This window comes from Rutidosis leptorrhynchoides, chromosome 10 (assembly GCF_046630445.1).
Source record: "Rutidosis leptorrhynchoides isolate AG116_Rl617_1_P2 chromosome 10, CSIRO_AGI_Rlap_v1, whole genome shotgun sequence".
Classification (NCBI taxonomy): Eukaryota; Viridiplantae; Streptophyta; class Magnoliopsida; order Asterales; family Asteraceae; genus Rutidosis; species Rutidosis leptorrhynchoides.
The window spans coordinates 184,838,504-184,853,504 of record NC_092342.1 but is presented as its reverse complement, the minus strand read 5'-3'; positions in this window follow the sequence as shown (position 1 = coordinate 184,853,504).

The following is a 15,001-nucleotide window of genomic DNA, read 5'->3' as shown; positions in this document are numbered from 1 at the left end:
TTGTGGTACACTATGACTTGACCTAATTTGTTAGACAAATATTGACCAACACATAAATATATATAATTAATTTAGGTTCGTGAAACCGAGGCCAACCTTGCACTTGTTCAATGACGTTATATGTACTTTTACTACGAAATACAGTATGGTGAGTTTCATTTGCCTTTTTACCCTTTATATTTTTGGGACTGAGAATACATGTGCTTTTATAAATGTTTGACAAAATAGACACAAGTAATTGAAACTACATTCTATGGTTGCATTATCGAAATCGAATATGCCCCTTTTTATTAAAGTCTGGTAATCTAAGAATTAGGGAACAGACACCCTAATTGACGCGAATCCTAAAGATAGATCTATTGGGCCTAACAAACCCCATCCAAAGTACCAGATGCTTTAGTACTTTGAAATTTATATCATGTCCGAAGGAGGATCCCGGAATGATAGGGGATATTCTTATATGTATCTAGTTAATGTCGGTTACTAGGTGTTCACCATATGAATGATTATTTTTGTCTCTATGCATGGGACGTATATTTATGAGAACTGTAAATGAAATTCTTGTGGTCTATTAAAATGATGGAAATAAATGATTACGATAAACTAATGAACTCACCAACCTTTTGGCTGACACTTTAAAGCATGTTTATTCTCAGGTGTTAAAGAAATCTTCCGCTGTGCATTTGCTCATTTTAAAGATATTACTTGGAGTCTTTCATAGCATATTTTGAAGAACGTTGCATTCGAGTCATTGAGTTCATCAAAGATTATTATTAAATCATTTTATAGTTGGATAGTAGATATTATGAAATGGTATGCATGCCTGTCAATTTTTGATGTAAAGAAAATTTGTCTTTTAAAAACGAATGCAATGTTTGTAAAATGTATCATATAGAGGTCAAATACCTCGCAATGTAATCAACTATTGTGAATCGTTTATAATGTATATGAACAGGTCCTTTCACATAATATATTAGAATATATGTATAATGCAATATAAGTTAGCTAGGATATGATTTGTATAGAATTGTTAATAATTCCCGTTGCTACAAAAATAAAAAAAAATATCCAATCCTGTTTTACCCATAACTTCTTCATTTTAAGTGAATCAAATTGCTATGGTTTCATATTGAACTCTATTTTATGAATCTAAACAGAAAAAGTATATATTTATAGTTAGAAATATAAGTTACAAGTTGTTTTTGTAAGAGGTAGTCATTTCAGTCGAAAGAACGACGTCTTGATGACCATTTTGAAAAATATACTTCCACTTTATGTTTAACCATGATTTTTGGATATAGTTTCATGTTCATAAGAAAAATCATTTTCCCAGAAGAACAACTTTTAAATCAAAGTTTATCATAGTTTTTAATTATCAAACCCAAAACAGCCCGCGGTGTTACTATGACGGCGTATGTCCAGTTTTACGGTGTTTTTCGTGTTTCCAGGTTTTAAATCATTAAGTTAGCATATCATATAGATATAGAACATGTGTTTAGTTGATTTTAAAAGTCAAGTTAGAAGGATTAACTTTTGTTTGCGAACAAGTTTAGAATTAACTAAACTATGTTCTAGTGATTTCAAGTTTAAATCTTCGAATAAGATAGCTTTATATGTATGAATCGAATGATGTTATGAACATCATTACTACCTCAAGTTTTGTGGATAAACCTACTTGAAAAGAGACAAATGGATCTAGCTTCAAAGGATCTTGGATGGCTTGAAATTTATTGAAGTAGAATCATGACACGAAAACAAGTTCAAGTAAGATTTCTACTCGAAATAAGATTGTTATAGTTATAGAAATTGAATCAAAGTTTGAATATGAGTATTACCTTATATTAAAAAGATATCTTACTGTAATTAAGAAAGATTTCTTGAGGTTGGATGATCACTCTACAAGATTGGAAGTAAGCTAGCAAACTTGGAAGTATTCTTGATTTTTTTGAAACTAGAACTTGTAGAATTTATGAAGAACACTTAGAACTTGAAGATAGAACTTGAGAGAGATCAATTAGATGAAGAAAATTAAAGAATGAAAGTGTTTGTAGGTGTTTTTGGTCGTTGGTGTATGGATTAGATATAAAGGATATGTAATTTTGTTTTCATGTAAATAAGTTATGAATGATTACTCATATTTTTGTAATTTTATGAGATATTTCATGCTAGTTGCCAAATGATGGTTCCCACATGTATTAGGTGACTCACATGGGCTGATAAGAGCTGATCATTGGAGTGTATATACCAATAGTACATACATCTAAAAGCTGTGTATTGTACGAGTACGAATACGGGTGCATACGAGTAGAATTGTTGATGCAACTGAACGAGGATGTAATTGTAAGCATTTTTGTTAAGTATAAGTATTTTGATAAGTGTCTTGAAGTCTTTCAAAAGTGTATGAATACATATTAAAACACTACATGTATATACATTTTAACTGAGTCGTTAAGTCATCGTTAGTCGTTACATGTAAGTGTTGTTTTGAAACCTTTAGGTTAACGATCTTGTTAAATGTTGTTAACCCAATGCTTATAATAACAAATGAGATTTTAAATTATTATATTATCATGATATTATGATGTACGAATATCTCTTAATATGATATATATACATTAAATGTCGTTACAACGATAATCGTTACATATATGACTCGTTTCAAAATCATTAAGTTAGTAGTCTTGTTTTTACATATGTAGTGTAACATCCCGCCTTTTTCCGTTTACTTTTCCGTTTAACTATTTAAAGTCCGTTATATGATTATGAAATCCCTCGGTAATACGCGTTTTAAAATATCTCGTTTAGGTAATTCACGCACCCGCAACCAAACTAGAGGGACCATTGTTGCCAAGAGAGCAAAGAGGTGACTAGGTCAACTAGTCAACCCTTCACTCTCATCCATTTATTAATTCCTTTTCTTTTTCCTTTTTCTCTAATACTTTCACCAAATCTCTCAAACACCTCTTCAAGGATTCATCATCCAAATCAAATCGAGCAAGCATCCATCTAAACAAATTGCATATTCAGAATCCTCTCATCCTCCTCTTCGATTCCATACCAATTTCATCAAGTTTGGGTAACTTTCTAAAATTACTAGATTTGGTGTTCTTGATGTTTTTAACTTATAAAGTTGCTAATTAGTGTCTATGGCTCAAGTCTAACATGAATATATGATTTATATGTTCGACTTTGTTATTTGAAGTAACTAGCATGAACATAAACTTTGGTGTGTTTGATTTGGTGATTTGGTTATTTGAATGATGTTAAATGTCATAAATGCATGTATTAAATGTGTTCCTAACATCACTAGCTTCAATTTCATGTGTAGGTTGCTTGAGAAAACTCCATAAACTTGATTAGTGATTTTGGTGAATTTGGGTTAGGGTTTGATAAGCTTGAAATGAATATTTGATGCATTGAATGCCATGAATTATTGTTAGTAAGTAGTTAGTTATATTGTATGCTCGATTACCTACAAAACGGTATGTTGTATGTATGCATTAAATGCCCAAATCATAAATGTGCACTTATCAAATTTGAGTATTAAATGTGTGCATTAATTGATCATTTACTTTGGAAAGCCGATTGTTACAAATAACGTTTTTGGTTTGTGAAATGTATTTAGTTGTGTTCTTTGTCAAATTACCTTTCTAACGATATAAGATACGAGTTTTAAGTATTAGCGGTTTGCAAGTTATGCTTGAAAGTCTTATGAATTGAGACTTGGACATTTGAGACTGACTAGGTACCAGCTCCCGTGTATTGTCGCGGCGCGGCAATCCTGGGTCGCGGCGCGGCCTAAGCCGTGTTCAGGTTCTGACCTACATGTCAATTATATGAAAAATGTTTGGCACCCTATGGACCTCCGATTCACATGAGACTTGTTCTAACATGTTTGTATATGAATAAAAACCTCAGAAAAATAGTTCGGGACCCGACCCGAACGTGTTGACTTTTTCGTTGACTTTGACCGACCAAAGTTTGACTTTTTGTCAAACTTAACCAAATGATTATACAACCTTCCTAACTTGTTTATATACTTGTATCTTGCATGAAACTCGACAATTTGATTCACATGCTACATAATCGAGTCGTAACGAGCCATAGGACTAATTGAACATCTTTGACCTATCGGGTTTACCGTTATTGATACAACCTATTTGTTTAGGTCAAGACTAGCACTATCCTTCGCATACGTTACTTTGTGAAGTACTTTTCATACGTGCACTCAAGGTGAGATCATAGTCCCATCTTTCAAACAACTTTTATGCTTTAAACTATGGGATAAGAAACATACGTATCATACTTTTACACATTGAACACAAGTACGAAAACGAACATTCCACGTACGGGTTTGAATGAAAATCCTCAATTCAATTATCATTAGTTACACTTGCAGGGTGTAAACGTGAACTTATATTATGTGATCACATGGGCTTGACGAGCCTCATTCGGACGGTTCGCTACCGTTAGCTGATGAAATATATTTTCGGGTCTAGTGTATGTTCTAACACTACGCAAAGGGTGCAAAACAGATAAGTTTGATAATTGGGTGCCCGCGAAACAAATAACAACTTTGGAATGCAAATGATTTAGATAATCATATAATATTAAATCTTGTGGTTCAAATGCAACGTTTACTAAAACACCTATGATTTCACCAACGTTTTCGTTGACAGTTTTCTATATGTTTTCTCAGGTCCTTGAAAGCTACTTGATACATGCTTCCGCACTCTTTTTGATACTTGCTTGGATGTCGAGTATACATGCATAGTTGGAGCGTCTTTTGACTACTTTAAATTGTGTCGCACAGGTTTCATTCGTATGTTAAACATTGTAATGTAACTAGTCTTTTGAACTACATTTGTAAACTTGAAACATCCTTTTACTTATGAAATGAATGCGACATATTTTGGTCAAACGTCATGATAAAGACTTATGACCACGCAACGGGACCTTAGTAGTCCGCGCCGTCAAACATGTTTTGGTCGGGTCGCTACAGATGGTATCAGAGCGTTGGTTGATGGGATTTAGAGTTCATTTGTGTCAACCCCGAGTCATAGGGTACATTAGTGAGTCTAGACTACAACCGGCATATAGACTTGAAGTAGGAATTACTTGACTACTTGTGCATTATACTCGAACTCGTCTATCATATCTAATTCTTATTCAATCTTAATCTCACGTTACTTGATTTAATTGACGCGCCACCTTGACTATATGAATTAGTGTCGAATGCACATATGAATTAGGGTAATATAATTTCCGGGATTATATTACGGTGACTCATACGAACATTCCGACATTATGACATAAAGAATTTAAGGCGAGTCAAGGAAAATTTCTCTCTATCCTTATTCCATATCATGGTTAGTATTATTAAGAATACTAATCAACGGTATTCTTGTGTTTTAAAGGAACAATGCCTCTTCGTCGTGTGCCACGCCATGAGACTCCCGAACAAGCACTACAACGAATGATAGCCACCGCCGTAGAAGCGGCCATGGCCGATCACTCCTCCAACAATAACAACAACAATCAAGGGGTCGGTAACTCTAGCGAAGGGTGCTCCTACAAAGCCTTCATGGGGTGCAAACCTCACACTTTTGATGGAACCGGGGGACCGGTTGTGCTCACTCGATGGTTCGAACAAACGGAAGCCGTTTTTAGCATAAGCGGTTGTCGGGACCAAGATAAAGTCAAATATTCCACCCACACCTTTGCCGGTATCGCCCTCACGTGGTGGAACACGTACGTACAATCGGTGGGTACCGATGAAGCTCACGCCCTCTCTTGGGCCGATTTGAGAGAAAGGATGATCGTCGAATTTTTCCCTCGTGAAGAAACCCGAAAGCTCGAACAAGAGCTAAGAACTTTAAAGGCGGTTTGAAACGATCTCAAGGCCTACAATCAACGATACACCGAGCTATCCTTGATGTGTCCCAACGTCGTGAACCCCGAATCTCAAAGGGTTGAAATCTATATGGATGGTCTTCCAAAGAGCATCAAACAAGGAGTGATGTCATCCAAACCCGCTAACCTACAACAAGCTTTGAACATGACCCGCCAATTGATCGAAACGGTTGATGAAATCGTAGTTTCGGCACCTAAGGCCGAGGATAAATCGGGCGGCAACAAAAGAAAATGGGAAACCCCCCAATCAAGCAACAACTACAACAACAACTTCACCAAAAAGCCTTTCACCTCCGACACCAAGAAAAGTTATGGCGGAAATAAACCCTTTTGCAACAAATGCCACAAACACCACTATGGTGAATGTAGCAATCTATTTTGCCACCGATGCCAAAGGGGTGGTCATCTGGCCAACGATTGTAGAAGTGCCGCCCCCGTCGCTCAAAAGGTACCCAATGCACCAAAACCGGGTACTTGTTATGAATGTGGCCAAACGGGACATTTTAGAAATGCGTGTCCGAAGAAGAAAGCCAACACCAACACACGTGGATGAGCTTTCAACATCAACACCGAGGAAGCCCGAGATGCCAATGAATTAGTCACGGGTACGTTTCTCCTCAACAACACTTATGTTACTTGTTTATTCGATTCGGGTGTCGATAAGAGGTTTGCATCCAAGACTTTGACTCATTCTTTTAATACTCCACCACTTCCACTAGATACCACTTATACCATCGAAGTGGCCAACGGAAAACTATTGAGTGCCGACACATATTACCGGGGGTGTACGTTAAACATTTTGGGTAATGAATTTGAAATTGACTTGATACCCATGGAACTAGGAAGCTTCGATGTAATAATCGGTATGAATTGTCTAGCCAAAACAAAATCTCACATCCTTTGTGATCTTAACGCAATCCGAATTCCTATCGAGAATGGTGAACCTTTGATCGTCTATGGCGATAAGAGTTGCACCGGACTCAACCTCGTTTCATGCATTAAAGTTAGAAAACTACTCCGTAAGGGTTGTTTTGCGATCCTTGCTCACGTTAAGAAAGTCGAGTCCGATGAGAAGCACATCGATGATGTGCCAATTGTTAGTGACTATTCCGATGTATTTTCCGACGAATTGCCGGGTCTTCCACCTCATCGACCGGTTGAATTCCAAATCGATCTTATTCCGAGAGCCGCACCTGTAGCACGTGCACCATATAGACTCGCTCCATCCGAAATGCAAGAATTGCAAAGTCAAATCCAAGAACTACTTGATCGTGGTTTTATCCAACCTAGCCATTCACCTCGGAGTGCTCCAATTTTGTTTGTTAAAAAGAAAGACGGATCCCTACGAATGTGCATTGATTATCGTGAACTAAACAAATTGACGGTTAAGAACTGATATCCTCTTCCTCGCATCGATGACCTGTTTGATCAACTACAAGGGTCTTGTGTATATTCAAAAATCGATCTCCGTTCGGGTTATCATCAATTAAGGGTTAAGGGGGAAGATGTCTCCAAAACCGCTTTCCGAACTCGTTATGGTAGCTATGACTTTCTTGTAATGCCATTTGGTCTCACTAACGCACCGGCGGTGTTCATGGATCTTATGAACCACGTGTGCAAACCATATCTTGACAAATTCGTTATCGTGTTTATCGATGATATTTTGGTTTATTCAAAAAGCGAAGAAGAACACGAGGAACACCTCTGACTTGTTCTTGAACTTTTAAGACAAGAACGACTCTATGCCAAATTCTCCAAGTGTGAATTTTGGTTAAAGGAAGTTCAATTTCTTGGGCATGTTGTAAGTGACCAAGGTATTAAAGTCGATCCAACAAAAATTGAAGCCATTAGTAAATGGGAGACTCCTACTACTCCTACTCACATTCGTCAATTCTTTGGTCTCGTCAGATACTACCGTAGATTCATCAAGGATTTCTCTTTGGTTGCTCGTCCTCTAACCGCTTTGACTCACAAGGGAAAGAAATTCAATTGGGCGACCGAACAAGAATCCGCATTTCAAATCTTGAAAACAAAGCTAACCTCCGCTCCTATCTTGTCACTTCCCGAAGGCAATGACGATTTTATTGTGTATTGCGACGCCTCGAAACATGGTTTTGGGTGTGTGTTGATGCAACGAACGAAAGTCATTTCTTATGCTTCTCGACAACTCAAAATTCATGAACGAAACTACACGACACATGATCTCGAACTCGGAGCCGTTGTCTTTGCACTTAAAATGTGGAGACACTATCTTTATGGAACCAAGAGTACTATCTTTACCGATCACAAAAGTCTCCAACACATCTTCGATCAAAAGCAACTAAACATGAGACAACGAAGGTGGATTGAAACCTTAAATGATTACGATTGCGAGCTTCGTTACCATCCCGGGAAGGCAAATGTAGTAGCCGATGCCTTAAGTCGAAAAGAACGAGCGATGCCTCTTCGTGTCCGAGCTTTAAACATCACCATCCACACCAACCTTAATAGCCAAATTCGGGTAGCCCAAGATGGGGCTCTCAACGATGAAAATGTTTCACACGAGCTCTTAAACATCCTAGTCTCTCGATTCGAAACTAAGGAAACCGGACTCCGATATTTCGCCGGAAGGATTTGGGTGCCTAGTTATCGGGACCTACGAAGCCTTATTTTAGATGAAGCCCATAAGTCACGATACTCGATTCACCCCGGTGCCAATAAGATGTACCACGACCTTAAAGAACAATATTGGTGGCCAAACATCAAAAGGGACGTAGCTACTTATGTTGCCAAGTGTTTGACATGTTCCAAAGTCAAAGCCGAACACCAAAGACCGTCCGGGTTACTTCAACAACCCGAAATCCTGCAATGGAAGTGGGAAAGAATAACGATGGACTTCATCACCAAGTTACCAAAAACAACGGGCGGTTATGATACCATTTGGGTTATTGTTGACCGTCTCACCAAATCCGCACACTTTCTCGCTATGAAAGAAACCGACAAAATGGAGAAACTTGCACAACTTTACATAAAGGAGATCATAGCTCGACACGATGTACCTTTATCGATTATCTCCGACCGAGATGGCCGTTTTGTTTCTAGATTTTGGCGTGCCTTGCAAGAATCGTTGGGAACGCGTTTAGACATGAGCACCGCATATCATCCCCAAACAGATGGTCAAAGCGAACGCACAATTCAAACCTTAGAGGACATGTTACAGGCTTATGTGGTTGATTTTGGAAAAGCTTGGGACAAGCACTTACCTCTCGCCGAGTTCTCTTACAACAATAGTTATCACGCGAGTATTAAAGCCGCACCTTTTGAAGTGTTATATGGCCGAAAATGCCGTTCTCCTCTTTGTTGGGCCGAAGTAGGCGACGTACAAATCACCGGACCCGAACTCATTCACAAAACCACCGAGAAGATCGTTCAAATCCGAGATAGGCTTCGGACGGCCCGGAGTCGTCAAAAGTGTTACACCGACAAAAGACGCAACGACCTTGAATTTCAATTCGGTGACCGCGTCATGTTAAAAGTCGCACCTTGGAAGGGTGTAATCCGTTTTGGGAAACGCGGGAAGTTAAATCAGCGGTATATTGGTCCTTTCAAAATCTTGGAGCGTATTGGAACCGTTGCTTATCGTTTAGATCTTCCGCCTCAATTGAGCTCCGTTCATCCTACCTTCCATGTATCTAACTTGGAAAAGTGTCTTGCCGAGCCCGATATCGTCATCCCTCTTGAGGAACTTACTATTGATGACAAACTTCATTTTGTGGAGGAACTGGTTGAAATTGTGGACACCTCCGTCAAGACATTGAAACAAAGCCGAATCCCGATTGTCAAGGTTCGTTGGAATGCCAAAAGAGGACCCGAGTTTACTTGGGAAAGGCAAGATCAAATGCAAAAGAAATACCCTCACTTATTCCCGATTCCGGAAATGCAAAATTTCGAGGAAGAAATAACAACTACTACGCCTACTTAAATTTCGGGACGAAATTTCTTTTAAGGAGTAGGTAATTTAACATCCCGCCTTTTTCTGTTTACTTTTCCGTTTAACTATTTAAAGTCCGTTATATGATTATGACATCCCTCGTTAATACGCGTTTTAAAATATCTCGTTTAGGTAATTCACGCACCCGCAACCGAACTAGAGGGACCATTGTTGCCAAGAGAGCAAAGAGGTGACTAGGTCAACTAGTCAACCCTTCACTCTCATCCATTCATTAATTCCTTTTCTTTTTCCTTTTTCTCTAATACTTTCACCAAATCTCTCAAACACCACTTCAAGGATTCATCATCCAAATCAAATCGAGCAAGCATCCATCTAAACAAATTGCATATTCGGAATCCTCTCATCTTCCTCTTCGATTCCATACCGATTTCATCAAGTTTGGGTAACTTTCTAAAATCACTAGATTTGGTGTTCTTGATGTTTTTAACTTATAAAGTTGTTAATTAGTGTCTATGGCTCAAGTCTAACATGAATATATGATTTATATGTTCAACTTTGTTATTTGAAGTAACTAGCATGAACATAAACTTTGGTGTGTTTGATTTGGTGATTTGGTTGTTTGAATGATGTTAAATGTCATAAATGCATGTATTAAATGTGTTCCTAACATCACTAGCTTCAATTTCATGTGTAGGTTGCTTGAGAAAACTCCATAAACTTGATTAGTGATTTTGGTGAATTTGGGTTAGGGTTTGATAAGCTTGAAATGAATATTTGATGCATTGAATGCCATGAATTATTGTTAGTAAGTAGTTAGTTGTATTGTATGCTCGATTACCTACAAAACGGCATGTTGTATGTATGCATTAAATGCCCGAATCATAAATGTGCACTTATCAAATTTGAGTATTAAATGTGTGCATTAATTGATCATTTACTTTGGAAAGCCGATTGTTATAAATAACATTTTTGATTGGTGAAATGTATTTAGTTGTGTTCTTTGTCAAATTACCTTTCTAACGATATAAGATACGAGTTCTAAGTATTAGCGATTTGCGAGTTATGCTTGAAAGTGTTATTAATTGAGACTTGGACATTTGAGACTGACCAGGTATCAGCTCCCGTGTATTGTCGCGGCGCGGCAATCCTGGGTCGCGGCGCGGCCTAAGCCGTGTTCAGGTTCTGACCTACATGTCAATTATATGAAAAATGTTTGGCACCCTATGGACCTCCGATTCATATGAGACTTGTTCTAACGTGTTTGTATATGAATAAAAACCTCAGAAAAATAGTTCGGGACCCGACCCGAACGTGTTGACTTTTTCGTTGACTTTGACCGACCAAAGTTTGACTTTTTGTCAAACTTAACCAAATGATTATGCAACCTTCCTAACTTGTTTCTATACTTGTATCTTGCATGAAACTCGACAATTTGATTCACATGCTACATAATCGAGTCGTAACGAGCCATAGGACTAGGTGAACATCTTTGACCTATCAGGTTTACCGTTATTGATACAACGTATTTGTTTAGGTCAAGACTAGCACTATCCTTCGCACACGTTACTTTGTGAAGTACTTTTCATACGTGCCCTCAAGGTGAGATCATAGTCCCATCTTTCAAACAACTTTTATGCTTTAAACTATGGGATGAGAAACATACGTATCATACTTTTACACATTGAACACAAGTACGGAAACACACATTCCACGTACGGGTTTGAACGAAAATCCTCAATTCAATTATCATTAGTTACACTTGCAGGGTGTAAACGTGAACTTATATTATGTGATCACATGGGCTTGACGAGCCTCATTCGGACGGTTCGCTACCGTTAGCGGATGAAATTTATTTTCGGGTCTAGTGTATGTTCTAACACTACGCAAAGGGTGCAAAATAGTTAAGTTTGATAATTGGGTGCCCGCGAAACAAATAACAACTTTGGAATGCAAATGATTTAGATAATCATATAATATTAAATCTTGTGGTTCAAATGCAACGTTTACTAAAACACCTATGATTTCACCAACGTTTTCGTTGACAGGTTTCTATATGTTTTCTCAGGTCCTTGAAAGCTACTTGATACATGCTTCCGCACTCTTTTTGATACTTGCTTGGATGTCGAGCATACATGCATAGTTAGAGCGTCTTTTGACTACTTTAAATTGTGTCGCATAGGTTTCATTCGTACGTTAAACATTGTAATGTAACTAGTCTTTTGAACTACATTTGTAAACTTGAAACATCCTTTTACTTATGAAATGAATGCGACATATTTTGGTCAAACGTCATGATAAAGACTTATGACCACGCAACGGGACCTAAGTAGTCGGCGTCGTCAAACATGTTTTGGTCGGGTCGCTACATGTAGTTCATTGTTAATGTAACGACCCGGAAATTTCCGATTAAATTTAAACCCTAATCTCTATATGTTCCCGATACGATAAGCAAAAACCCTAATGTTGAGTCTAGAAAGTCTGAAATCTATATCTGAATGATTAGTTACCCTCTTGACCATGCCTGACGATTCACGAACAACCTTTTGTGAATTGACACATATATATCTAAAAATATATTTAGATACCTTGAGTTAACCGTATATATTACTTGGAATTAAAAATAAATTATGGACGATTAAATTTCACGAGATTTCAATTAAATTACTGTTTTTGTCCTTGTTGTCCCAAAAGCCACTAAATAGGGAAAAATAGAAATATGATGTTGCCTTATATTATTGTTATTATCACAATTGTAATTACATGTATAAATATATTACGTATGAGCCATGATTTTTAATTCCTTATATTTATTTATTTTTTTCCTTTCTTTTCTTCTTTTTCAAACCAACAACTTTTGTAGATAAAACACAAACGTGAATCTCAATCATATTAAATTAATACTGCCATTGGATGCTTTTCTTCTCTTCAATTATATATTCATACACATACATTGAATTTGTATATACTGCCACAATTACAGCTCACCTATCTCTCTCTTCTTCTTCATAAATAAACCTCCACCACCTCACTATTTCCATCAAGCACCTCCGAGAACTACACCAGGAACAACCACCATAGAACCACTTCACATCCACAAACTTCACCACCTAAACCCACCACTTATGTTAATTATGTTTTCTGCTCGGTTAACAACCAAAAACAACCCAACTACAAGACCATCACTTCAACCCTCACTACCTTATATGATCACCTTAAACCGTTAAACAAACCTCACCGCCACTCTAAACCTCACGACAACCCACCCAAGAACAACTTGTGATTGTGTCTTGTTCCTTTCGTTTATCAACCCAACAATAACAGCACTTGCTACGGTTGTTCGACTACATATTGCTACTATTATGACCGGAAACCCACTTTGCCAATTCCCTCTTTTCTCTTCTCTCTCCCTCTCTTGATGCTTGAAACCGAAAACTTGTTACAACCATTCGTCACCCTCACACACCATCATGATCAACACCACATAACCGATCACCAAGTTATCACCTGTTCCTGTGTTTGAAGTTCGATAACACCCAAAACACAACTATCCTCACCACCACGTTCATCACTATCTCCGGTCACCATGATAACAATCGAACACCACCTTACCGCCACCACAACCATAACCTCCTGCTGCTCCTACCATTAAAAACAACAGCTCGATTTGCTACTGCTAAGCGTCTTTTCTATTTCATGTTTCCAGTTTTGACCACAAAACGAGAATGTTCGTATTTGATAGCTTTGTCAAATTAGATGCTCAATATTTAATACATGGCATATTCAATCATGGAGACAAAATTAGCTTTTGGTACTAGACTTAAGTAGTGGCCGACAACCAAAACTAATAAACCATTTGAATATTAAAAGGAATCAAGTTGTTTATCCTGTTTTATATTTGTTGTTTTAAAATCGGACAGCACTCCTAAATATCTTTGGGCCATAAATCGTTAAAAGGGCTTGGGAAGCAAGATGGGCCGTCAAGGTTGTTGATTGGACCGATACATAGATCACTCATGGGGCCGTGAATTTAATTAGGAGTAATAAGCTTAATGGGAATAAGATACAGATACAAGATAAAGATAATAATATAATTTTATGAGAATGATGATATTGACGATAAGCATGATGGTTGGGAAATTATGATGACAAGTAGAGTTAGGATTTGATGAGGATGAAGAGATCATGATAATATAGATGATAGCATGATCGAATGATATTGATAACGATTACTAGATGATGTTATGATTGGATTAGATGAGGATTATTAAAAATGGTAATGTTTATGATTGATTCGATTAATGACATGAAGAAGAGGAAATAAGAGACCTGGGTATAATTGAATTAGGATGCATACATGATTAGAAAAGTAAGACAGAAGGAACGGTTAAGGATAATATTCGGGTAGCGAGACGTCGCGGGTTCGAATCCGGACTTGGGCATATTTTTAAGATTTCTTCCATGAGGTAGTTTACTGATTCCTCATTTCCATTATTATTATTATTATTATTATTTTTTTTTTTTTTTTTTTGTGTGTAGGTAGTATTATTTTATTATGAATATTACTAAAAGTATCATTATTTTTAAATTTATTATTTTTGTTAAAATTAATATTTTGTTGAAATTTACATTTTTATTAAAAATTATCATTTTTACTATTAAAATTATCATTATTAGAAATATCATGATTTTTATCATAACTAGTATTATTTTATTATTAGTAGTATTATTAATACATCTAATAAAGATTTTCTATATAAAATATATTTAAGACATAAAACATAATTAATATCCATAATACGTATCATATTAAATAATATTTTAATGAATAATTACTAAATTAAAATTTATATGATAAGTATTAGTTATATATATTGTATATAAATTAAATATAAATCTATCTATATAATGTATAAAATAACAAGTATATAATTAATAATAATATATATAAACTTGTTCGATTACCATTTAGTGTTAATAGATAAACAAATGATATAGGTTCGTGAATCGAAGGCCAACCTTATAAGTTATCAATGGTGTTATATGTATTTTTACTACAAAATACATTAGGTGAGTATATAGTCCCTTTTTAAACTCTAAATATTTTTGGGTTGAGAATACATGCGCTGTTTTAATAAATGTTTTACGATATGGACACAA